This window comes from Dasypus novemcinctus, chromosome 3 (assembly GCF_030445035.2).
Source record: "Dasypus novemcinctus isolate mDasNov1 chromosome 3, mDasNov1.1.hap2, whole genome shotgun sequence".
Taxonomy (NCBI): Eukaryota; Metazoa; Chordata; class Mammalia; order Cingulata; family Dasypodidae; genus Dasypus; species Dasypus novemcinctus.
In genome coordinates, this window is record NC_080675.1 from 35,380,321 (window position 1) to 35,406,925 (window position 26,605).

Consider the following 26,605-nt stretch of genomic DNA (forward strand, 5'->3'; position numbering starts at 1 on the left):
ATATGAAATATGGGTTGTAAGCTCCAAATTTTACTAGAGTGGAAATATCAAAAGATCCCGTATCTTTTGCAAGTCACCCAATGCCCTCTAAACTCCAAACTAGAATCCTGTTTGTCTAGGAAAGAAACAGCTCAGTTGAAGGTTTTTATACACAAGTCTAGTCTTGTTCTAAAGCAAGTTCTTTAACTGCAGCCCCACAGGGCAAAATGAAACCATGTCACCTGACTATCACAAGAACACCAAACCAGCGCAACCATTTCCCCCTTTGTACTGTGTGGGTGGGTGTGAGCACTTTTAGAACCCTGGGAAGCATCTCCACTGTTTCACAAGATTCATTAGCAATGATCATGAGCCTCAATGTACTAAAGATTTCAGCATCTTGGAATAGCTTCAAACTGCAACTGTATTGTAAGAGGAGATTTCGTAGTAAGAGCACATGATACCCAACAAATTTCCATGGAAGAGGAGGGACCCAGAATCCTCCAGCTTTCTTTTCTACATATTGTCTGCTGTGGACACCATAAAAAGCTTTCAGACATTTAATGAGGGAAAAAATGAGTGTGAATCTTTTTCCTTTTTTCTTAATCATATCCTCTCTTCAGGTTTTTGTAATCATGAGAAATATATAAAGTAATATTTCCTCTATGGACTCTTAGCAGCTATGAAATGGGGAAAAAGAACTTTAGGGGAGATCAATCAACTATATAACAGAAAAATCTTCCTTTTCCAGGACTCATGTAATTTATGCAGGTAGTTCAAAGTGAAATAGTAATCCAAAAACACCATCTTGCATGTAAAAAGTATTTCCACATATTTCAAACCTAAGGATTCTGGGATCTGGTTACCACGAAACATTCAAGACAATGAATAATTCTATGCAAGTCCTGTCTCAGCCCCTCTGTCTTTGAATTTGTCACTTAATAGTGAAAGGACTGTATTGTGCACTCTCTGCATTTCTGGCAAGCACAAGAGCGCTGAACTGAACTCTTCAGTCAGTAAGTCAGCAAGTCTGTACAGAGGGTCTATTAGGCTGTCAGCATTGTGGGAGATGTAGCAGCAGAAGAAATGGCCCTTGTCCCCAAGGAGTTTACAAGGGTTTTATAAGACACACATACAAGAATGTCCCAGACACAAGCTGCTTAATCTTGTGAGAGTTATATGGCACACAGCAGATCAACTGTAGGAGTTCAAGGGCAGGGTAGAGGGCTGAAGTTGTCATGGAGACGTAAGAAGTTGTATTGATTCTCAGACACTGAGCAGGATTTAGAGAGGGAAGAAGGGAAGATTTTCCAGGTGAGGGGAATGACACCAGAAAAGGCTGGAGGAAGGAATGAGCTTGGCAGGGGCCCAGGACAGCTCCTTTTGCCCCTCCTATTTTCCGAAGTGGTCCACTTGTTAATTCACATGGGAGAGGCTAGGCATCCATTCTCCTTACTCTTGTGCTTTTGCTAATACATTCATATTTATACACTTGCAGTGATGAAGCACTCCAAGTGTTAAATTCTTTAGAAAGGTCCAACCTGCCCTTCTTGGCGAAGGCATTTGTTGGTGATTCTTTCCTCAGTTGTCTCCTTTTTGTTGCTCCTCCTTTCATCTTCCTTTCTTCTGCCACAGACATTCATTAATCCCACTGATGGGTTAGACAAGTGACTGAACCCCATCCTGTCATAAAAGGAAGCTTCTGTTTGGCCTAGTCTGTGGGAGAAACACAAGACTGACCTTCTCTTGGTCAGAATCTGGAGAAAGTTTCCCTATTTCAGGCGAGCTTCATGTTTTTATTGATTAGTTTATACGTTCCATCTAAGTTAACATCTCTTATTGGCCCAATGTTAGGAGAGCTCTTCATGACCAGACCAACAGCAAAGCGGGGGTTGTGGGTCAGAAAGAAACACCTGTGGTAGAATTTACTCTCTCCTCTCTTTCAACCACTGATTAATTACCATTTAACACTCCAACCACCCTGCCCCATGATTTCTTAATGATCCATATGGTCAGCAAACATTTACCAAATACATACACTAGTCATCATCATGGATATGCCAAGACGTATAAGATAGTTTCCCTGACCTTGAAGGGTTTGTAGTGTAGTTGCATAAAATGGGCTTGTTTTGCTGGAGGCAGCATTGTGGCCTCTCAGGTCAAGAGCAAGTTAACTACTCTGATTTTTTTTGAGACAGATTTTTTGTTAATAGAGTACCAAAATGGAAAATTTAAAACTGATTGCATATTTTAAGCGTGTACAGATATGTGCCCTTAGGTAAATTACTAACCACCCTGAGATTCCTTTTCAATGATTCACAAGATATTTATTGAACATCTATTATGTTGTCGGCATAGTTCTAGGCTCTGGAGATACAGCTGAGACCAGGATAGTCAAAGCTCTCTGCATTATAGCTGATGCAAAAATCTGGATTTTATGACATGAGTTCTTCCCTGTGTTAAATGTTGGCAGTTAATTTAAAAATATTGAAAACACCAAGTTAAAAGTGTGCCAAACACATCTATCTGTGAGCCAAATTCAGCCCTGAGGCTGACAGTTTGTGATCCCTGAAGTAGGAATAGCAAGTTTCTGTAAGATTGCCCACCTGGCTGAAACTTGGCACCCTCCACCTGCTCCCATATGGTGCCCAGAACCAATCAAAGACACACTCCCACAAAACTCAGGGAAATCATCCTAGTAAGTAATCAAGCCAGGCCCTACCTTGAATTCTATCTGGCCCTATAGGAAGCTGCTGCCTTCCTCACTGACCCAGTGAAGCCCCATTCATTTTCCATGCCTGGTCTGAGCTGGCAGCTTCTATAGGATGGGTTTGGAACAGGCCTGTGCTTCTTCTGTCTTCTGACCTCTGTGGGAGGCCAACTAGGACTCACTAGGATTTGTACCCTTTCATTTTTCCTTCACCTTCCAATACCTATTAGGGCAACCATTTTTGGCCAAACATGTAAGTATGCCGTGGCAGTATAGTCAGTTCTTTCCTGAAACTCAGTAATGGATGGTTAATACATTTGACCTGTTTTAATTCTCTGACATGCCCGTGATCTCAGGAAAAAACATTTTTTAATGTATTCTTTAGCTGTTCAGTTCAGAGTCAAACAGCTTCGCATTGCTCATTCATCCATCAACAGAGCAGTAGAGTGTAAATTTCTGGAAAGAGGAAGCTTAGAGGGAAAATTCAGGAAGTTATTGCTTTCATTTGACCAAGCTACCTCTTCAACACCAAACCTTGTTTGGGTGCTTCAACTCACAAGGTCATGGAATTCCCTAATGCCTCTGAGTTTGAGACTCCCACAGGCAGAAGAAGCCAGGTGGAGCACATCAGACCTAAAAAGCCTCTGCAAAGACAAAATGATGTAGAGGACAAATAGTAGTTTCAAGTTCAAATTCTCCCCTCTGCTACTAATAACCATATGATTTTGAGCAAATTACTTTATCTTTCAGAGTTTTACTTTCATTATTGGTAAAACAGGAAGAATAATTATCTCATGGGTCTATTACAGTGACTCTCAACCTCAGTTGCATGTTGAAATTGATTAAAATTTAGAAAGTTGCCGCCTGAGCTGTACCTCCTGTAAATTAAGTCAGAATCTCTTGAGGGGCTGCCCAGGCATCAGTACATTTTAGAAGTTTCACAGGTCATTCTAATATGCAGCCAGGGTTGAAATTCATTGGTGTGGATTAAACAATGTTAGTATGTAAAGCAGGTATTTTGTTAGTTCCCTTCCTAGTTATTACTCAATTTAGGTTCCAAATCAGCAATCGACTATACTTTTGGTATGTGTTATAAGATTGCACCACTAGGTGTCAGTTTGATCATACAGGTTAGTTCCCGGAAACTTCTGATTCTCTGTTCACAGAGTAACAACCACATACCAACACAACCATTTATTGAGTACCTTCCATATTTCAGGCACAGTGCTATATATAATATATTTCTCATTATAGCAAGTAGGCAAGGTAGTTATTGCCCCATTCATGAGGAAACTGAGGACCAAAATGATTCTGCGACTTGTACAGGAATACATAATAAGTGACAGAACTGGGATTCAAGCTTCATTTATTCATTTGCTCATTCTCTAGTCAAAAACACTGATCACATACTGTGTGCACGATACTGTACTTGGCATTAGGGATCCAAAGATGACTAAAGCATAGTTCTCATCCTTCAGAAATTCAATTTTGTCCTTCATTTATAAGTACATTTGAAAAGAAAAGGTAGGCCCTTCCTTTTACAGTTGTTCTTGGCTTCAGGTTAGCTATATATCCTGAAGAACTCTAATGCTATATTCCTAGGAGGGTAGGAGGGCCTTTGGGGAGAGTTTCCTGGGATGGCTATTCTACTTTCCCCAGACATTATAATAAAATAATAAATAGTTTTTTTGAGAACCTATTAGGTATCCAGGAGGTTAGGGATCACATCTGGTCAGTTTTACCACTGACTTATTTACTTATATACATCCTCAGCAACAAACTCTCGACATAGAGTGTGTACCTTGTTTTGAATCAATAAATATTTACTTAATGAATAAGTGAATGAATGAATTCCTATGCAAAAAGAGCCAGAAGAGAAGTGTTTAAGAAATTCTGTGTCTTATCCTGGCAAGCAAATTTGAATATTTCCTTCCAAAGGTAGACACTTGTTCTAAAAGTGCCAAGTGGGGAGTGAGAATAGCTCAGTGGTTTAGCACCTGCTTCCCATTTACAAGGTCCCGGGTTTTAAAAAATAAATAAATAAAAAGCCCCACCTGATTCAGATTTGAGGTCATTCCCTGAGGTGGGAAAGTCTGACAGATCTTGGAGAATGCATTGAAGAATCAAGAACCAGAGGATTATTATACTATATTATTTTATTTTATCAGGGAATACAGAGAAGTATGGTTGTTATGAAGCTTGTTTCCATGTCACAGACTGAATCTGTCTCTCAATTTCCATTCACCAAACAAGCAGTTTGTCATTTAGAACCGTAGGAATTACCGGGCTGGGACAGACCTATGATTTTTCCAATAGTCTCCTACCTTGGAGGAAAGATTATTCAAGCAGTGGACCTTAAACCTGGTTATGAGTCAGAATCACTTGGGGGAGCTTTGCAAAAGCAATGTCTAGATCCCTGGATCCTACTCCAACTTACTAAATTGGAATTCCTGGAACTAGGAGAGGGACCTGGGATTCTGAACTAGGACTCAGATTGAAAAATGGTTGGCTCAAGGTCTACCCAGCTTCACTCATATATGTCTCTGCAATTCATAAATTTGTTCTGATCTTTTCTGTATTCTAATTATATTCCCTCCTTGGATAATGAGTTCTAAGCACTTATCATTATGCTTTGTAGTAATATTCCTTTTCTTAGTCCTAAGCTTAGTTCCACTGGAACTTTGTAAGTGACATTGAAATCCTAGTTTTTGGGGATTAGATAGATGAGTCCTTGCTGATCTCGCCCAAGCCATTCATAATTCTATAGATTTACTTCTGCTCTCTCCTAGAGCATGCCTAGCAGTCACATGCCCATTCCTGAGATTTTTCTTGGTTTATAGGCAGCTCTGACTTTACAAAGTGGTCCATTCTGCATTACTAGACCAACCAACATTTTGTCCACTTTGTTTAACAGCAGAGAAATGACATCTGTTCTTGTGATTGTCTGTGTCTATGATTGTGACCTGGGACGGGTGCCATTTAAGTCATTCAAACAGGTAAGTACTTGCCATGGGCTTGGACTAAACTACTGATATGAGTTTAATTGGCCTAGCTTTGGGAAGACCAGAAAGAGGACTATATTTCCACTTAAGAGCCCAATGACTCACATGATCTTTTGAAATGACAATCAGAAGCATGGGTAGAACAAAGACCAGATGAAGGAGCAGAATAGGTGCATTTATGGTAAAATATATAAGGGGTATAAGGGGTGAACAAAGATGGAGACTACACTATCTATTTGGCAGTAATACCAAATAGAAAGAAAAGGGATCTGCTTTAACCACCTCAGGCTTCTCTCTCTCTCTCTCTCTCTCTCTCTCTCTCTCTCTCTCTCAGTTAAGTGGTTGGAGATGGAGAGCCAAAATTGGGGTGCTCATTTTGGAATCTCCAGGTGTCCCTTGGCAAGTTAAGTTTCTAAATGACCTTATTTACATGGTGGTGTGTGTGTGGGGGGGGGGCGGAGAGAGAGAGATAGAGAAGAGAAGACAGAGTTAGCAGGTCCTAGCCTGTACATTCCTCTAGGCAAATTCGGCTTGACCAGGATCAGCACGCACTGAAAACTTGTTGGAGCTTGGTTGGGAATTTGTAATAGCTCTAGTGAGGGAATTTTTCACTGTATTCTTTAGGAACCTTACCATTGACTCTGTTCTCAATTGAGGTTATTTGAAAACTGGTCTCCAGGGACTGGTCAACCCAAGATGAAAATACTGAGGCCTCTGATTCCAATACAGGAGCTCACAGTAGATGCCCTGGTTTCTATGTGAGCAGCCCTCAAAGTAATGACCATGTCTTATGGCATTTCCTTTTATCTAGAGATTTCCAAGCATGTCACAAACATCTGCCCATCCCATAGGTGGCTGATTAAGCTGCATCTCTGACATTCATCTTTTGCTTGGGGTCCTCCCATAAACTGATGACTGGACTGGTCTGGAAATGTAATGTGGGCCTCCTAACTCAAGGTCCCACCCTCCCGCTCTATTCACTACCCAGTCTAGAAGGAGTTTGTGCTGCTTCCACTGAGCATAGTTCTTTGCCTGTATATCAAATCTGTTTGTTTGTTTTTTGAGTTTTTTTCTCTCTCTTTCATCAATTCCCACCGATTGCATTTCTGGGTCCCTAGTGTCCTGGCAACAGGACTTGGCCTTGGCTGTCCTGGGTATAAGAATTGATGAAGGGTCTCCCGGGATTCTTCATCTCTTTTCATCCTTCATGCCAAATCACACCCTTCCACTGTTACTTACTGATACACCCCTCCCTGCCCCGACTCAAGGTCATCAAAGTACTGTGCTCTTTGGCTTATTCTTCCTCATTCTTGATTTCTACCTTCACCTTTCCTCAGCAGAAGAAAGAGGAAACCACAGACCAAGAGCTTGTGAGAGAGGGAGGAATGGGAAGGAAAAGGCTTTTTCTTTTCTTTCTGTTGCCCTCTTGTTCCCAATGAGGGGGCCAAGGTTGTGGGAGGAGGAAGAGATTAGTGGGATGCATCTTTGCTTCCATCACCCACCCTGAGAGAGTCAACTTGTTTTGCTGGAGGAGTGACTCAGAACAGACCCTTGATGGGGAAACTCATCTCAGAGCCTGAAGGGGAAGTAGCAGAGGGCCACTATTTTGCCCAGTACTTTAATTTAATTTTCAGACCACAAACACTTCATTGCATCAGAGGATAATGAACCCTCCCTGTCCCCAGAGTTGGCAACTCTGAACAGAATTTGCCCTCAGGAATGACCCTATCTACAGGATTCCAAGAGAGGCAGGCAGCGGGGTCCCAAATTCAGAGTGCAGGAATGGCCCTACACACGCTGGTGGAAAGCTTTATTTAGTCATACTTCATTGTGCTTTTACCTACTAATTACTATAACCACTAGTGATCACCATACAATAATTAGCACATGCCTTTTTTATAACTCCCAGAGCACCACCCCAAAATAAATGATTGTGTAGGGTGGCAAGGCTGCTCCTAGAGACAACTTCTGGTTCATTCATTCATTCACCAGATATTTAGTGAACAACTGAGGGCCAGGCCCTGTGCTAGGGAGCTGTGAACAGGATGGATATGGTTCTTGATATCACAAAGGCTGACATACGGCAGGATGGAGAGGCACTAAACAAGTTTACATGTGGAATGGGTGTATCCAAAGGGAAAGTGCAATGTGTCAACAGGGGCACCCAACTTAATGTTGGATGGGAAAGGGGTATCAGAAAGCCGTCCTGTAATAGTGGCTTTTAAGGTGAGAGAGGTGTTACCAAATGTAATCTATTATGGGATAAACCTATGCTATTTGTATATTTTCCCCCAAAACATGAAGTTAAATCTAAATCTGCCTCCTCATATTAACCCTCTGAAAGAACAACCAGGCTATGCCAGATACTATGCCTCCAACTCTGCTTCTGTACAATGTGACTCTAGAAAAGTGTGAAATGCTACACAAGTGGAAGATATAATTATTCCACTAGAGAGTATTTCAGGGAGGAAGACAGCACCAGGGAAATATGAAGATCAGTTTCTTCTGTTATTTTTACAAAGAGTCCCGGTTCTTTGTGCCCTTGTGATGGGAAATATGTTTGTCTGTCTCCACTTGAGCGGCAACATCTTTCTTATCAGTTACTGCACTGACAAAGACATTGATGTTCTTTTGCAGGAAACTAACAGGAAAGGAAAGAAAGCCTACCATTAAATACACTTCCTGAGGTTGAAATGAAATGGCTGTTGCAGGCTGCCAGTGTAGGAAAGGGCTGAATAAATAAATGAACCACCCTTATTGTGCAGTCAAACTTCCTGGGGGCAAGTCTTCATGTCCTCACCCTCTCTCTTCAAAAATCAGTCAACCAGCAGAGGAGTGGACACAGGTCTTCTCTGGCTATATTGAGAATTTTTGAGACTTACAGTTTTCCCCTGTCTCAAACACAGAGGAAAAGAAGTTGAAAGGAGAAAAGAACAGAGTCACAGGAAGAGGAACTTGATGTTGATGTGTGTACCTTCCCCTTTAAGCTCATGGAACATACCCAGCAACTTCTGTTTAGACCCTTTCTGGGCACAATTTGGTAATGCTTGGGGACATGTCAGATTGGGGAAGGGGACATAGCTAGTGTGTCTTAGAAAATCAGTGAGCTTGTTTGAATCACAGTTGCAAAGGTGACTTATTTGAATGCAAAGGTGTAAGATGTCATTATCTGTGAATATTTATTGAGATCTAACAATGCAGCTTCACAGTGGGGACTGTTGGAGATGATTCTGGAACCCAAAGGACCTTAAGGAGTTTCCTTGTGAGGATAGTTGTTCTGTATGGAACACGGACAGGAGGAAAGAACATGTGCAAATATGGGAGGGGGAGAGACAGAGAGAGAGAGAGAATTTTAAATGGATATTCCTGGCTTGGAAAGATGAGAAGAGTTGGGCAGATGGGCAGATTTGGACCTTTATCTTTCTATAATGTTTTTGGTTTAGGAATCATTTATACTTTAGGCGTTTTTTTCCATCTTTCTTATAAAATCATGGGTAAGTCCTGAGAAGTGACTCAAAGCCAAAATAATGGGGTTTTCTTGATTATAGTTCCTCATTTTCCCTGGCCCCAGGCCAACCCTCAATATCCTTCTTCTCTTAGAAGGAAGCCAGCTTTGCCCCAGCCTTGTTGGGTCACTCCAGGCTCTTAGTGGTCTTTCTTTCACGTTGCAAACTGGACTCTTTCTTCTTTCAACTTTCTAATGGCAAAATTGCTCTTTATTCAGTCTCTTGGTTCCTAATGCTTCTAACTCAGGTATGGAAACCTCTTGGGTGCCCTTATCCCATCCACAGAGCCTCTTTCTTTCATCCCCAGTCACGGACTGATTTAGCAGGCACTACACGGTGACCAGTGTCTTTTGAAAGGGATGAAGGTCTCATAGCCAAGTCTCTGCTCATTCTTCTGACCACACCCCCCACCCCTTCTGGATCCTGGATAGAACCAAGCTTGAACTTTTCTTCATATAAGAGGGCCAGGCATATTTAGCTTATATTGCTAGTTTTAAGCATAGCTTTTAGATATAGCTCAGGCAGGAAATTAGGCTGGGCCATGGCTTTGGTGGTCACATCTGATGAACCAAAAATCTGCAACTCTGGTTTGGCATGTACATGGTACTCATGGAAAAATGGGACAAAATATTTGAAAATAAGGCCATCTTGGAAAAATTCCCAGGCAGAGAATACCTTCCAGGAGCTTGAAGGGGCAACCATATATTCCATACTCATTAACAATGTTAATAATAAATAATGGGGGAATCAGACTTGGCCCAATGGATAGGGCATCCACCTACCACATGGGAGGTCCACAGTTCAAACCCTGGGCCTCCTTGACCCATGTGGAGCTGGCCCATGCGCAGTGCTGATGCGTACAAGGAGTGCTGTACCATGCAGGGGTGTCCCCTGCATAGGGGAGCCCCACGCACAAGGAGTGTGCCCCATAAGGAGAGCCGCCCAGCACAAAAGAAAGTGCAGCCTGCCCAGGAATGGTGCCGCACACACGAAGAACTGACACAGCAAGATGATGCAACAAAAAAACACACAGATTCCTGGTGCTGCTGATAAGGATAGAAGCGGCCACAGAAGAACAGACAGTGAATGGACACAGAGAGCAGACAACTGGGGGACAGGAGAAGGGGAGAGAAATTAAAAATAAATAATTTTTTAAAAAAAATTAAGCAACGGTTATTAAGCAATAAAAAGTAACAGTTATTGAGCACTTACTATGTGTCACATCCTAAATGATTGTATATTATCTCATTTACTCCTCATAAAAAGTTTCATTTTAGTAGCTGAGAGAGAAAAATGGTCACCATATACTCAATAAGTACATTAATTGTAATAATTGTTTTTTTAAATGCTAACAATAATATATGCCAGGCTCTGAACCGAACATATTCTCTCATTTAATCTTTAAAAGAACCCTAAAAATAGGTATTATTATTATTATCTTGAGGAAGTCTACTTCTAAAATGGTTCCCAATGGCTCCCACATCCTGTGTTCACAACTTGTGCAATCCTCTCCCCTCAAGTGTGGGCAGGACCAAATGACTTGCTGCTAATGAATAGAGTATCATAAAAATTGTGGGATGTCGCCTCTGTGATTAAATTACTAAAGATTGTGACTTCTGTCTTAACACTGTCTCTCTTGCTGGCCCTCTCTCTGGCCTTCTTCCTTTGCTTGTCTGATCAAATAAGCAGCCATGTGGTGGGGAGGTAAAGAACTGAGGGAGACCTCCAGCCAAAAGCTCAGGAGGAATTAAGACCTTATAAAACCTGTGAAGAACTCAATCCTGCCAACCACCAAGTAAGGAAGCTGGGAAACAGATCCGTCCCAGGCCAGCCTTGAGGTGACAATGGCTTTGCAAGAGACCCAGGGCCAGTGGACCCAGCTATGTTGTACCCAAATTTCTGACTCACAGAAATTGTGAAAACAAATGTTGTTTTGGGGTTATACAGCAGAGGATAACTATTTTGCAGATAGCATGTTCTATTTTACAGAGGAAGAAAATGAAGCTTGGGGAGGTGACTTTCCCAAAGTCACACAGCTAGTCAATAGCAGAGACAGAATTCAAACACATTAGGTCCAAGAATATGAGTTCAAGTCTACTTTCGTATAAGGTCCAAGTGATTGGGAAATTCTATCTCTGAAATCCTTTGAGTGTAGCCATGTTTCCCAGGAAATTCTTTTTGTGTGTTTTAAATAGGGATAGACATAATTTTAAATGGTGCCAAGTGCTTTTAGTGACCCACTCCCTGCTGCAGAAGGGAGTCACCCAGAGATCTAGAGATAGTAACTGTTCAACAGCACAATGGCAGAGCTGAGAACTGCAGCCCACCCATTTTATAAGCACTCACAAGCTGTCTTGTCTATAATATGCAAAGCAGGTGGAAGGGACACACACTTTTTTTTTCATTGAGTAATGAGAAGATAGGGAACATTTATTAAAAAGCTCAAGAGCCCTGGAATTGGAAAGAAAATGGTTCTGCCTGAGAGAACACCCCCTTCCACTGATGATTCTTCTTCCCATCCACTGAAGAGAGCCTTGAACTTTGAACCACAGCACTTTGTTCCAATGTGGAGGGTAGTTTGGCACTTCCCTGTGTTAGAAGATCCCCCACTTGGGATGGTGAAATCATCTCTAGATAGTCTCTCTTTGTTTGGCCAGAGCTTCATGCCAGTGGTCACCTTTATGAAACCAAATGATTTCCTTGACTGGAGGCCTCAATCTGGTCTTCCTTGTCAGCTTTGCCAGAGCAGCAGGCTTTGAACTCAGGGAAGATTTCCAGGTGGCAGTAGAGCAATGGTCCTATAGGCTGGCACACTTCCCCTTTCAACCAGTGGCAGCCGATGCAGTTGTGCAACCTGGTATAAAGTCCACAACCAGGGAGTGGGGGCAGGACTCTAAGCTGGCTCAGCACTCTGGCTTCTTGACTCTCTTTCTAGCTTTCCTTACCCTCTTCTCGCCTGACTCTCTCTCTCTCTCTCTCCCCTCCCCCACCTCCTCGCTCCCCCCACCCTTCCCCCAACACTGTCAGCCTCTACCCTTAAGGATCCCTAACTCAGGAAACAACCTCTAATCAAATATCTTGACTTGCCTTCTACTGCTAGCAGCAGGCAGCTCTGGCCATTGTCTGCTTTCCAAGTGATTTTTTCTCTTCCAGTTGTTTATTTCTCTCTTCTAGTGGGAATTATGGGTAGAATCGAGGGGGAAAATCCACAGCCCTCAAAAAACAAACAAACAAACAAAAAGTGGAGTTTTTCCTTCCTGAGACTACCCCTCTGGACTAAAACAGAAATAAAAGGGGCCCTGGATTCTGCTGCCTTGAAAAACTGACGTTCTGAGAATAGAGCAAGAGCAAAATAGCATTTGACCAGAGCCCAAGGTACACCATATCATTCCTCAGACGCTGATGCATCCCTCTGCAGCCTCCATTTTCCACTTCATTGGGGTTTATAACGGCTATTTTTGCCTTTAACATACCTGCTATCCTGGTACTGCTCAATGGCTCTGAAGAGATATCATCTATATCACCTCTGTGGCCAGCCACGCAACACAAAACTGCAGACTCCCAGACTCCAGGGCTCTTGCTTTCTAAGAGAGGACTGTGAGAGTGAGAAGAACATAAAAGAGGAAAGAAAAGAGAAGTTGGATGGAGTAATTACTTTATAAAGTTACGTGGTGCATGCAAAATTGAAACATAGGGTATAAGCAATAACCCCACTAATAATGCACAGTCTTAGATAACACTAAACTTCAGTCGGTTCAAACCATTTTCCTTAACACCTTCCTTCTTTAAGGTTTTTCCTCTTCTTACTGGGTTGTAAAAATCAGCCTTTCATGTTTATTTCAAATTTCTTAACTGATTTTCCCAAGGTATGGGAGTATGTGTATGTATGCATGCCTGAGCAAAAACATTTGCTAATGTTCTTTTCCTTTTTTTTTTTTAAAGTATGTGAAATAGAATGAATAGTTGACCTTTGTGGGCAATTCTCCACCTAGCTTTGTGCTTTGTGTCTGAACTTAGATGGCAAGTTCTCTTAGCAAGGCTGGCCTAATTCTATATTCTTTATTCACCTAGTCACTAGGGCTGTGCAAGAGCCATTATTACCTAAAGTACCATAATAATGGCCATGTCCTTCTATGACGTTATTGTTTCCTATCTGCCAGAACATTAATTGCCTTCTAACTTGCTCTAAAATTGGTAGATACGGCACACTGCCAAGTCGAGAGAGAAGAAAGCTGCTGGTGATATACTAAAAGACTGTGTAAAAGGACATATTGATGCCTCCTTCTCATTGGGGCATCTTCACATTTACATGTTACTTCATTTATTATGGGATGTTGACTCAGGCTTCCTTCTATCTTATCATGGTCAAAGTCTGATCTTTCCTTCAACTGAATGATTCAGAAATCTCTGAAGTTATTTTGGCTTTTCCACTTTCATTTTACAGGCTTTTTATGAGTCATTGAATTGAATGGGAGGTTATTTCTAAATTGGAAGGTGAGGATGAGAAAAAGGGGAGGAAAGTTCCAGAAAATAACTAGGAAAGGACACCTTACTGTTAAGTATAGTTACTGGAGGAATAATTTCCGCTTAATTTGGTGATAGAGGTATGTAGTTTATTTGAACTTGGCTAGAAATTTAGGCTAGGAAATAGCTTTTTTTTTTTTTTTTCTTCCTGGATTACAAACCATGCAGTTTTAGACTCCTTGTAACTTGTTATGTAAAGGATAGGAGGGTAAACAGAAGAGGTATGGGGCAGAGTTGGAAGAAAAAAAGACCAAAGCACAAAATTTCCAAAGTCCAGTTTCTTGATCCTGTAGGATGTAACAAGCCACAGAGTAGTGCCTGCCAACCCCACCTCAAAGAGTGTATAAATTTCATGACCCCTGGGTTTGTGAATTATAGGTGGAGATGTGAGGAAGATGCATTTAAATCTGACTTAGAAATTAAGAGAGTAATCAGAACAGCGTTTTGTTATTTAGGAACAGGAAAAGTGGGTGGAAATGAAAAAGAAAAGCAAAAAGTTAATGATGAATATATTTCTAGAAGCACAAGAGTTTTTATAGCAACACCAGATTTCTCAAAAATGCCTACTGTGATTTGTACCCAAATGAATAAAAAATGCAATCATTTATTCTTGTGCATTGTGCCAATGTGAGAAAAGAACTGCAATTCATTCAATGGTCCTAATTTAGATTGCTAGGAGGAGACGTTTAGAAAAAAAAAGAAAAGCTTTTAAAAGTTTTTGACACACAGCTAGTAGGGCTATTTAAGAACTGCTGAACACAAAAACGAAGTTTGGGGGTGGAACGAGCGACATTCTCATTTCCAGAGTATCACAAAGGTAAAATGTGTTCCGTTTAGTCCAAACTTGCTGATGGCTGCCTGGTCACTTCGCAGGAGCCAGCCGGGATTAAAGTCTGGAAGCTGAAGAATTCTCAACACGCCACTTCAGTTTACTGACGATATTTATCACTGTAACCGAAGAGGGCTGATTTCTGCTAAATAAAAGGTTGCGCTTTGCTTTTCCCATTGAGATTCCTGGGAAAAACTTCAAGGAACCTGGGTGCATTGGGAACTCAAGAAAAGAAGGGATATATATTTATTTTTTTAATCTATATTGTGTCTTTTTCCCAAGGGGCTAGACACTCTTCTTAAACATAATTTGTTGTGGGCGTTTTATAAGAACTACTCCTCTGAGTAAGCTAGCACTGATAAACTTCTTATAGGAAACGGGAAAAGGGGATGAGTTTACACAGTGAACTCTACAACAAAGACTTAACCCTTTCCGGGTAACCTCGGATGTGAGTATTTGTCCCTTCTTTGCTTTCTACTATGCAACCAAACTGTGCACAAGCTTTAACCAACCTTGGCCGTCACATCCCTTGCCATTCGACTTAACAGGCACTTGTAGCACCCTATCATAACTGCGAACTGCCCAACCTTCAACCAATTACAACCAAAGCTTGGGCTAGGACGCTCCAGGTTCGGGCGGGGGCGAATACCGGGTCCACGAAAAGGGGCGGTAAAGAAGTTGTGACGAGCGGGTGAATCACGCCAATCAGAGCAGAGAGCCGCCGCCCTGCTACCCAATGGAGAGGCTGAAAGTATGAAAAGAGGTGGGCCTGTTGTCATGGGGGAGGTGGCGGCGCTTGGTGGCTATCTGGCGGCCGAGGTGGAGTCAGTGGCGCTGGAGTTGGTCGGGCGCAGCGGCAGGTGAGTACCGGTAAAGCAGGCCTGAGCCCAGAGGGCCTGCGCGGGGCGGAAACTCCTGTTCGGCGCTCCGGGGGCGGAAGTCGGAGGAAGGGGGCCTGGAGTGCAGGCTCGGTCACGGCCGGGGCCAGGGCGGGGGCGGCGGCCGTGGTGGTGGCGGCAGCGGCTGCCGTGGCGGTGGCGGCGGCGGCGGCAGCGGCAGCTGGTTCGCCCTGACTGGGCTGGTGGGAGAATGGCCCGGCTCTTGGCGGCGGAGTTCGGGCTGGGAAGGTAGGCTGGGGTCGGACCAGAGAGGGTCAGGCAGGGGGTCCCTTGGGACGTCAACTGCTTGGGTCTGGGCCACTGACCGGCGGCCGGTGTGTGAGGGGTTGGTCCCTGGGGAGACGGGAGCTGCCGAGGTCCCAAAAAGGGGGTGACCCGGCGTGAGAGGTAAAGCTCTGGTCCGAGGGTGGAGTGACTCGGGAACACCTAGAACGGCTTGGGAGCGAGGGAAAAGGGGAACTCGGGAAGCTCGGGAGCGGCCCCGGGAGCGAGAGCGTCAGGAGGGAGAGGGAGAGTGGGGGAGAGACGGCGAGGAAACTGGGAGTGGTCCGGGTCCGAGGGAGAAGGGAGGTAGCAAAACTGAAGGCAGCGGGGTGACCGGGAGCGACTGGGGTGCTAGTGAAGGCGTTTGGGGAAGGACAGTGTAGGGGGCTGGGGACCCTGCTGAGAAAGTGAGAAAGGCGGCGGTCCGAGAGAGGAAGAACCCTGGGGAGATGAGAAGCGGCAGGTCGGAGGGTCGAACTGGTAGAGACCTTGAACTGCTCGGGGAGGACCTGGATTGCCCTGCCCCATTGCTGGTCTGGGCTGGGAGATCTAAGACTACACTGGGAACTCCGAGGTCCGAGGACCCCCAGAGGTCAAGGGAAAACCCAAGAGTGGCTCAGCTTTGAGACTGGGGTGAGGATCCAGCAGAAGATGTAAGTTCCCTCAGTTAGAGGGGAGTCAAGCAAGATGGGACGAGGGTGAGGGAACAGGGGGTGGCGGAGGCAAATCATTTCCAAGTAGGAACGGAGTAGTAGATAGGGTGAGGGAGCTTGCCCAGGAAAGAGAGTATTGGTATTGTGGAAACTGGTCTGAACAGTAGGTATGAGATATTAACAGTGGGGGCCATTAATAGGCTCTAAGGTCTTCTCAGAAAAAGAAGAAACTTCAGTTTCATAATTAATACTAAGATGCTGTCTAGGATCAGAGAAAAGGTCCTAAAAAGCAAGGTTAGGTGACTTGCACGCCTGTGCTTTAGAAATTTGTTTCAGCATGATGGCAATAATATTAGAAAATAGGGCATTGACTGGAAAGGGGGAATTTGAGAGGGAAAAGGGGAGGAGTAACTAAACTAAAGGATACTGGGGACTAGATCAGAAAGAGAGTCCTGGAGAGTGTTGGCATACCCCCCCCTAAATTGAAAATAACTTTGAATTCCGTTTCTACCACTTAACTTGGGCGGCTTAATCTCTCTGCGCAGCAGTTTCCTCTTCTCTAAAATAGGGATAATGATGCTATTATTATCATGTAGTTGTTATACTACGTGAGTTAATATTTGTAGAGCTTTTAGAATAGTGACTGGCCTATAGTAAGCAAGGTGTAGCGGATTGTTAAATAAAAGATAAAGACAGACCTGAGTTTTTAAAACTTTAGTTTTCATCAGAATTGCCTAGAAGGCTTGGTAAAATACAAATTGCTCGGATGTCTGGAGCTTCTGATTCAGTAAGTTTGGGGAGGGGGCCTGTGAATTTGTATTGATTTCAAGTGATGCTTATGTTTGTCAGGGGACCACACTTTTAAGAACTAGTGCTTTAAAGGAGGTGTTAATAATGTAGCAACTTAAAATACTTGTCCAACTCTGCTAATAGCAGACAAGTAGAGGCAAATTGCAAAAAAAAATCAGGTTTAAGTAGAGGCAAATTGCGAAAAAGATAGGCTGCATATTTCAAACTGTGGATCATGATTTATTAGTAAATTATAAAATCATTTTAGTGGGTTACAACCAGCATTGAAAATAAAATGAAATAGAACAAAATAGACTGGAAAATAGTAAAGTGCATCGTTCTTGGTAAGGAAAAGTATTGTTTTGGGAAACTTTTCTCATACATGTACCAGGTCGCCATGTAAAATTTTTTTTTCACAGTCAAAAAAGATTGAAAAAGAGCTGTGTAGTGGCTGCAAAAGCAGCCCTCCAATAGGGTATCTGGGGACTGGATTTATGATTGGTTAATGGATTTCTCTTTTCTTTCTTTTTTTCTTCTTTTTGTGGTGATATTTTCTCAGGTGATAATATATTCCATTAAATTTCTTCAGTTTCTGACTTGGTTCTCCTGTGTTTGTCTTATCATATATTGTGTTGTGCCTTTCTGACTCTCTGGAACTTTTTTGAATACTGAGACTTTGGGCTGAGGACGTACGGAACTTGAGGCAGAGAAACTGAGTGGTGTTTCTCAGATTTGGTGCATTTTTGTTTCACTTATGCCCTTTTGTTCACTCTTCATTACCCCTGTCCTGAAAGCATTGTCTGTAAAAAGCTTAAATATACAGTGACTTCTTTACAGTAAATAGCTAATGTGAAATCAACTAGGTTGAGACCACTTGATGTATAGAAAATGGGCAAAAACCAAATAAGGTACATTTCAAAAGAGAAAAGCAGAGGATATTTCCATTTTAGAGAAAAAAGTATTTTAAAGTTTTTCTTTTCCTTGCACTTATACAAAACATTATATAAAGACATTTTTAGAGGAACCAGATACACTTAATTGTTACAGGTTTCTAAGTTTTTCTGTAGAGAGAGAAGTTATAACAGTTGACAGCGGAATGCACCTGTGATAGAAGAAGCTTAACTACAAAGTAGTTTATTAAGCAGAAGCTTTTGTTTTGGTGGTTTTCTCCCTTGAGAATGAACTGGATGTGGTATACATTATAAATTTAATTCGTTTGTGGGTCTAAATATAATCTACAATACTTATTTTAAGCTGTATTTAAAATATATTTGTATGTTTTATGCTATCCTTGGTTTGGGTTTTGTACTGAAAACTAGATAGTTTTGTTTAGAAGGAGTTAGATCTCTCTTGGTGAATTTAAGAACAGAGATAGTATTGAAAACTGAACGAGATCCCTGTGGCTCTCTTAAGAATCTTTAATTCAGGGGATATACATAACCCTTTCATTAATGTTTTATGAATTATGAAGAAACTATTGGTGGTGTTTGGTGTGAGGATTTTTGGATTTTTTTTTCTCTCAAAGATCATTTTTAGTTCTACTTCAGATTTTATATCTTTATAATTTTAATTTTTGTTTGGAAGACTGCAAAACATATTGCATGTTTGAGTCCAAACGCAGAAACAAATATAATAATTTCTTTTCACAAAACAAATATACTAATTTTGTGTGTGTGTGTGATAAAGATTCCAAGGATTAAAGCTTTTGAATTCCTCAGATTGAGTTAAATGGAGGATCCCTACTAACAAAATGGTATTTTTTAAGGCATTGTCCAGTTGGTGGGCACATTTTTATAAATTTTTAAATTCTGTAACAACTGACAGGAATGTAAAATCTTAATCGAAAGTCGGAAAAATAAAATTCATTCTTCATGATTTTGGGCATTGAGCAGTTTGAGTACTTGCTTTTAATAAATGGATTTTATTCAGTTGACATTAATCATCCATATTTAATCATATTTATCTATGAATGACTTTGATTGCCCAACTCATTTTACAGTGAGATTTGTTAATCTGTAATTGAATAAATGGTGGTTTTTAAATCCCAAAGAAATTGCTCCAAACTATATAATTTAATGAGTCTCAATCTCACATTTCAAAGATTATTCAGGTAAATGATTTTAAAAAGTAGAAGTTCAATTACCACTAGGTAATTAAGTTTATTTTCGATTTCAGGGAGTCGTTTTAATTGCTTCTGATCTGCTTTCTACCCTCCAGCTACCCATTCAAGTTCTCATAGGAACATTGTGCCTCAAAATTTTGTGAAAGCACAAAACCTCTGTATTTGCTTTTTAGTTGGTTGTGAGAAGTCCTTTGTCAGAAAAGGTCCCTTTGTAAACGTATCACTTTTGAAAAGTGTTTTATTTAATAGAGTACCTGAAAAGCACCATTTTATTTTGGACTTGCCGAAACACATCTGTTGTGTTTAATACATTTTTGATTTCTACAGAACGGATCTGGAATTCTGCTGAGTTCAGAACTCTAAAATATGTATCCTTGATAGGGGTTGGGAAAAATGAAGCAAAGTACTTTTAAAATAAAATAAAAAAATTGCTGTCTGATTTATTTTTCATCCTGACCTTATGATAAAGCCTTTATTTGTAAAGAAAATTTGTTTTAGTCATATAGCATATTGGAAATTTCATTATCGAGGTAGAAATAGTAGATAAAGCTTTAGGGTGTTTGTTCAGACATAAGACACAAAATGATGAATAAGATGTCATTGGATACTAGGTACAATATTGCCATATATTTTGGAGAATATACAATGTGCACTTAGATATTTTTGGGCTAAAGGAAGATTGAAACTAAGGGAGAATGTGCTCAAGAAATAGCCTGGAGAATCTGCAGGAAGTATGCCTAAAGGAGTGAGATGTTCTTGGCAGTTTTCCTGGTGTGATATACATACAGGAGGATAATCTTATTTGTAGCAGTCTATGTGGACATATTCTTTGTTCTGTGCAGTTTCCACTGGTGGCTATAACTCTTGCTTTTTTTTTTTTTTTTCTTTCACTCAAGAAAGCATGTTAGAATGCAAGTGAATAGATTGAAAGGTGTTAGAGTCCTAGAGGATGAGAACCTGGGCAAGATGATGCTGATTTTCAAAGGCTTGACACTTGTCTCTGCTTCTGTGGCTTTTGGGAATAGGCCCCTAGTAACCATAATTGGGCCAAGCTTCTCACTTGCCCTTTCCAAGGGAATATGGGATTAAGCATACTAAGGAAGAGACCCCCAGTCATCCTAAGTGGATAAACTATTAATGAAACTTTAGTAATTAATGTTTAGTGACCCCCCTCCCCCCGCCCCCCATGTTTCTCCCCAGTTGCTTGCTAATGCTTTGCACTCCTTTAACCAGAGTCAAAGTCTTGAATTTTCTGGTTAGACAGCAAATCTCAATTGTGGTAACTTGTTTACATTAGTATGTATATTAGGTGATTAGGAAAATAATTATCATGAGTTTTTTTTCCCCAACTCATTTAGGGAGGAAGAGTGATTGAAAGTTGTAGAAAACACTGCTTGGTTCCTGAGTCAAGGCAAAGGCAATGAAGCCACAAACACAGAAATCTACTAAATTTATAATGTTGTTTAAGATTGACTTTGGTTACCTTTGATCTTGGAAAAGTAAAAGTGATACTTTTGTCCTGGTCAGCTCTATACTTGTACCTCAGGTACACCTTTATATTGAATCATAGTGTTGCTTTGTTCGGTTATAAGGAATTTTAGCTTATAGTATTCTTTAATCAAGATAAACATTTTTTTTTCAGTCTATGATCTCATCGAAGTTTATCTGTAACTGCCGTATTTTGAAACTGGAAAAGGCATAGTTTGTGTTGAGAGGAAGTATGACCATGTTTTTGAACCCTGACTCTTTCATTTACTGATTTACTAATTGGGCAGTTTAATAAAACTCTCAGCCTCAGTTTTGTCATCCATGAGATGGTGTTCAAACTATCCTCCTTACCAGGGTGATGTGAGAATTAAGTAAAAATATTTTGTATAGTGCCTTGCCCATTGTTGGCACTCAATAAGTGTATTTGTTAATTATTAATAATTACAACAATATTAGACCTATTATAGACTTATCTTTCTAGGATAGGCAAATATTTTATATACTGTGGTGATAAGTGATGTGGCAGTTAGGAAAACCAGAGTTGACTTTAAAATTTTACATGCATTTAAAGCACTTAAGGGAAGTGGATTTGGCTGAAGGGATAGGGCGTCCACCTACCACATGAGAGGTCCAAGGTTCAAACCCAGGGCCTCCTGACCCCTGTGGTGAGCTGGCCCACGTACAGTGCTGATGCGTGCAAGGAGTGCCATGCCTCACAGGGGTGTCCCCTCTGTAGGGGAGCTCCCCACGCACAAGGAGTACACCCTGTAAGGAGAGCCGTGCTGCGCAAAAAAAGTGCAGCCTGCCTAGGTGTGGCGCTTTGCACACAGAGAGGTGACACAGCAAGATGACGCAACAAAAAGAGACATTCCCAGTGCCGCTGACAAGAATACAGGTGACACAGAAGAACACACAGTGAATGGACACAGAGCAGATGGGGTTGGGGAGAGAAATAAAAAAAATAAAAATAAAATAAAGCACTTAATAATATTACCTTAGCTTTGTAGCTTTGTACTTGGTTTAGTTTGGTGGATTAGACTAAAATCCGGTGCAGATGAGGCTAAGATTTTATTCTGTGTGGTCACAGGCTGTGTCTCTAGTACATTAACTGGTACTCTTCCAACTATGTATGAATTTTTGTGAACAGTGGGGAGTATTATGCTAACTAATAGGAAAAACAATGCAAAGAACATGCCCAACTAAGGTAAGTTATTTTATATTTGTTGAAAGTGCTTTTTCTGTTAGACTGAAATATATTAGACTGTTACATAATGTTTTTCCTAGATGGAATTTTTTATACTGGAAAAAAAGCTAGTAGTCTGAATCTAAATGACTAAATCCATGAATGAATAACCTGAAGTTTTAAGTCCATGAATCTATAAATTAAGAAGTTCCGTGAATTCTCTTTCAGTTATGGAATTTATGTGTTATACCATGACATTGTTCCATAATGTATCATTTAATAGCAGAATTACATAGTGCTACATTAAAAAAATGTGTGTGTGTGTGTATATATAGATAATTCTTCAGTGAGTAGACTAGAAATTGAACATTATGGATGTAATGATTTAAATTACTTCTAAATGCCCATTAGGAAGAATCAGTTTATTTTTTCCCTCAGTTAATAGATTCCTTAAGTCAAAGAGTTCCACACTCTTCACAATTCAAAGAGAAGTAGATTTTACTTTAGAAGTTACGTCCCATACATTCCTTAGTTAAGGATCCCTGGGTTAAAATTTTTTTTTTAAAGTTTAGCCCCATGTATCTCTGAGGTAAGAGAAAAATTTTTCTGCATCTGTAGAAACCTGCTAAAACTGTATTATCTCTTAAATTGTCTCTGATGAAAGCAGGTGTATAATTTCCACCACAGCCATGATGAAATAGGTTTTCTTTAAATCTCATCAGTGAATATTATTTTTTGAACGGTTAATTATTTTGAGTTGTTTCATACTCATTTTTGAAAATTGTTTAGTATTGGTAGTTTATAGGAATTATATTTCCTATCATAGTCAAGGCTTCCTTCTTCTTCCAAGGAATAGAGTACCAGGTACTGTATTGAGACTCTTGGCAAGAAAATGAGCTATAGATGTCTGTTTACGTGACTGGTTATCATTTCTATAAATGTTAATGTTACCATGTCTTACGTCAAATATTGTTCATTTCTTATTGATATCTTTCTCTAATAATCTAGCTTATTTTAGTTATTAGAATGTTTCCAGAAATCATACCATTTGGTATTTTATATTGTTCAGGATATTTTTAGTTTTGTTTTGTGCTAGTAGATTTAGTATCTTCATAAAGTTGTAACATTTTTGTGGTCAGAACTTTATTTTACTTTTTAAAAATATTCTGTGGCACGCATCAATATTAACTGAGTGAATAATCAAGAGACCCTGATTGGGGGCTAAGTTTATGATACCAACTATAGGTGGTGGTATAGTGAAATGGTCTGAGTCCAAACACAGCTCTACCTCCTTAGACAAGTTACTTAACTCTTTGAGTTTTCAGTTTTTTCATCTGCAAAATGATTTACTTTGAGGATTATATGAGATAATCTGTGTAAAGTGTTTAACACATTGCTTAGCTCGAAGTAAATGCTTTGTAAATGTTAGCTTCTGTTGCAAGGATCCAGGATTTTTAATGAAGCAGGTAGGAGTAAAAGGTTTTTTTTCTGTGTTTTTGCATGGAGTTTTAAGTTGTACTGTGAAGCTTAAACATCATTTAGAAATGAAAAGAAATCTTGAATTCTTCTTCACCCTGTTTTGCTTTTAGTCCAGTCGATCTGTGGTACAGTTGAATCTTTATTTTAATTGGGCCATATCTTGTCTTTTAAGTCATGGTAAATTATAGAGCAGTGTTATAACAATCCCTAAATTCTTTTGGATTATAGAGTGTAGCTAGGAACATACTAGGTAATTTTTTTTGGTAATAATAAACTTTAGTAAAGCCATCCATTTTTTGGTAATGATAAACTTAAGGAATACCTGCATTGATAATTTTTTTTGGTTAGACTTGACTTGTATTGTATTTAAACTAATATTTAAGAATTGAATCTACTTGACACTGAGTATCCTTATCAACAGTTCCTAATCTGTTAGCTGCAAATCTTTGGATTGGGGGGTGGTGGATGTTTTCTGCAGAGTTAGTGTAAGGGTCCTCAGATTCATAGATACAATAAATATCTGTAGACTAAAGTAATTATGTTCTCTCTATATGTTATGTTTGTCATACTTTAAAGCTCTCATCCTACTTTTCCTACTTTTTTCTTAACCAACATGCCATTTCAGAAACACTGGTATACTTCTGTTCCCCAGCATGACATGTACATTTGTGGATTGTTTTTTTTGACAGTTTTATTCAGGTAAAATTTACATACAGTGAAACTGCGCTTATTTTAAAGTATACAGTTTGATGAGATTTTACGTATTTATATAAAATTAAGATAAGGAACTTATTCCAAAAGTTTTCTGTGCTCCTTTATAATCTAGTCATCCTTCTCTCTCTACCCTCAGTTCCCAGTTTCCACTGATATGCTTTCTGTCATTATAGTTTAGTTTGTTATGAATTATAGAACATTTTCTGGAATTTATATAAATGAAATCATGTAGTATATTCTCTTTTGGGAGGGTCTGGGTTCTTTCACTGCATAATTAATATGAGATTTTCCATGCTATTGCATATCTCAATAATTCATTCCTTTTTATTGCTGAGTAGGAGTCCAGTGTATGGATCTATGACAACTTTTTATCCATTCATTTGTTGATGGGCTTTTGGATTGTTTCTAGTTTTCGACTATTCAGATAAAGGTGTTGAGAACATTCATGTACAGATTTTTCTGTGGACATACGTTTTCATTTCTCTTGGTTATATAACTAGTAATCTTTTGAGGAACTCGCAGACTGTTTTCCACAAGTGTAAAGTGGTTGCACCATTTTACATTTCTACCAGCAGTGTATGAGGTTTCCAGTTTGTCCACATCCTCATCAACACTGTTTTTTAGTGTTATCTTTTTTAATAGCGATTTTAGTATGTGTAAGTGGTTTCTAGTGGTTTTGATTTGCATTTCTCTGATGGCTAATATGACTAATGATTTAATTTGCTTCTTGGCCTTTTGTGTATCTTCTTTGGAGAAATGTCTATTTAGATCTATTCTTTTAAAATTGGGTTATTTGTCTTTTTATTATTGTTATAAGAGTTGTTTATATATTCTAGATAAAGTCTCTTATCACATATATGATTTGCAAATATTTTTTTCCCATTGTATGGGTTGTCTTTTTTTTTTTTTTTAATGAGATACCCGGGATTAAACCCAGGACCTCGTACATGTGAAGTAGGTGCTCAACCACTGAGCTACACCCACTCCCTGGGTTGTCTTTTTCTTTTCTTTTTTCTTTTTTTTTTTTTGATGTTCCAGGGGCAGGGGGTTTGAACCTGGGACTTAGTAAGTGGGAATCTGGCACTTGACCATTGAGCCACATTGGCTTTCCTGAGTTCATTTTTTTTTTTTTTTTTTTTTTGCTTGTTATTTGTTTCTGTTTTTTCAGGAGTCACCAGGAACTTAACCTGGGACCTCCTATGTGGGAAGCAGGAGCACAACTGCTTGAGCCACATCTGTTCCCCTCTTTTTTTTTTAAATTTTCTTGATGGTGTCCTTTGAAGCACAAAATTTTAAATTCTGAAGTCCAATTTATATATATTTTTCCTTGTTTGCATATGCTTTTGGTATTGTATCTAAGAAATCATTGCCTAATCCAAGGTCATGAAGATTAATGCTTATGTTTTCTTCTAAGAGTTTTATAGTTTAGCTCTTACATTTAGTCTGTGATTCATTTTGAGTTAATTTTTGTGTATGGTGTAAGGAAGGTTTTCAACTTCATTCTTTGCATATGCATATCCACTTTTGTCCCAGCACCATTTGTTGAGACAGTTATTTTTTATTTTTTGGTTCTTTGCGAAAGTTTAATAATATTTTCTGCCTTATTGATTGTAACAACTAGCAATTTCTTGGTCTTTGGTCTAGTGTGGTACTTTGATCATGGTTCTGAGCAGTTTAGAGTTGCAGTGGTAGGTTATAAATGAGCCCACTCTTATATGAGTTGTTTACTTTTCCCCTTATTTTACGTTATATTTGAACATTAAATAGAATACAGCTACCATTTCTCTGCCTACTGGGCAACCTTTTGCCCATAGTTTCACAGAAACTTTAATGCTAGACCACTTACTGGAAATCAGAATCAGGTTTTTAAATGTGACTTAAAAGAAAGAAAAGCTGCTATTTTACCTGTTTCTCTCTCTCTCTTCTTAATCTACCTACCCTTTCTGTCACTCTTTCATTTTAAGAAGACTATTCTTCCGGATTATTACATATTGCCTTTTTTTTTGAAGGAAGATCAAATACTAAGGCTTTATTGTTTTATTTGGAAATTCAAGGAAATATTCTATAGTGATTAAAAAATTATAGAGAAAAATTTTAAGGCCCTTTATTATCCTTGACAAATTTATCTGGAATTAACATAATTAATATTAAGTTTTATTTTCTGTGTAATCTTGAAGATTAGAAATAATATATTTACCTTTTCATTTTAAAATAATATAGTTATTTTTAAACTTGTGAAGTTTAATTAGCATTTTTGAAAGAAGCTTATTCTTTATTTTTACTCCAATTTGGACATTTAACTTTCCCCCTGTGTTTTTAATGGGCATTATTCTCTTTTGTAGATCTAAGAGCAAAGGGAAAAGCATACATCTTTTACAGAGTATTTGAATTTCACTTGTCTCTTCTCTGTAGAATTCTGCTTCTTTAGACTATGAGGCCAGTACTTTGCCAAGTAAGAACTAAT

General features: G+C 39.7%; 2 protein-coding genes across 5 annotated transcripts in view; both read left to right on the top strand.

The window, feature by feature from the left end:
• HEATR4 (HEAT repeat containing 4) overlaps window positions 1-26,605 on the top strand; it is a 216,331-nt gene that overhangs the window by 62,697 nt on the left and 127,029 nt on the right. The window contains exons 18-19 of one of the 2 annotated variants that reach the window (XM_023587850.3): window positions 5,604-5,685; window positions 8,329-8,656. The gene's annotated coding sequence lies outside the window, so the exon portion shown is untranslated. Of the gene's footprint in view, window positions 1-5,603; window positions 5,686-8,328; window positions 8,657-26,605 lie in introns of those variants that run through there. The other variant, XM_071213803.1, reaches the window with a different exon arrangement.
• The window catches only part of NUMB (NUMB endocytic adaptor protein), a 231,673-nt gene continuing 220,383 nt past the window's right edge, over window positions 15,316-26,605 (top strand). For 2 of the 3 annotated variants that reach the window (XM_058293103.2, XM_058293105.2), the window contains exon 1: window positions 15,316-15,410. The gene's annotated coding sequence lies outside the window, so the exon portion shown is untranslated. The remainder of the gene's footprint in view (window positions 15,411-26,605) is intronic. The other variant, XM_058293099.1, reaches the window with a different exon arrangement.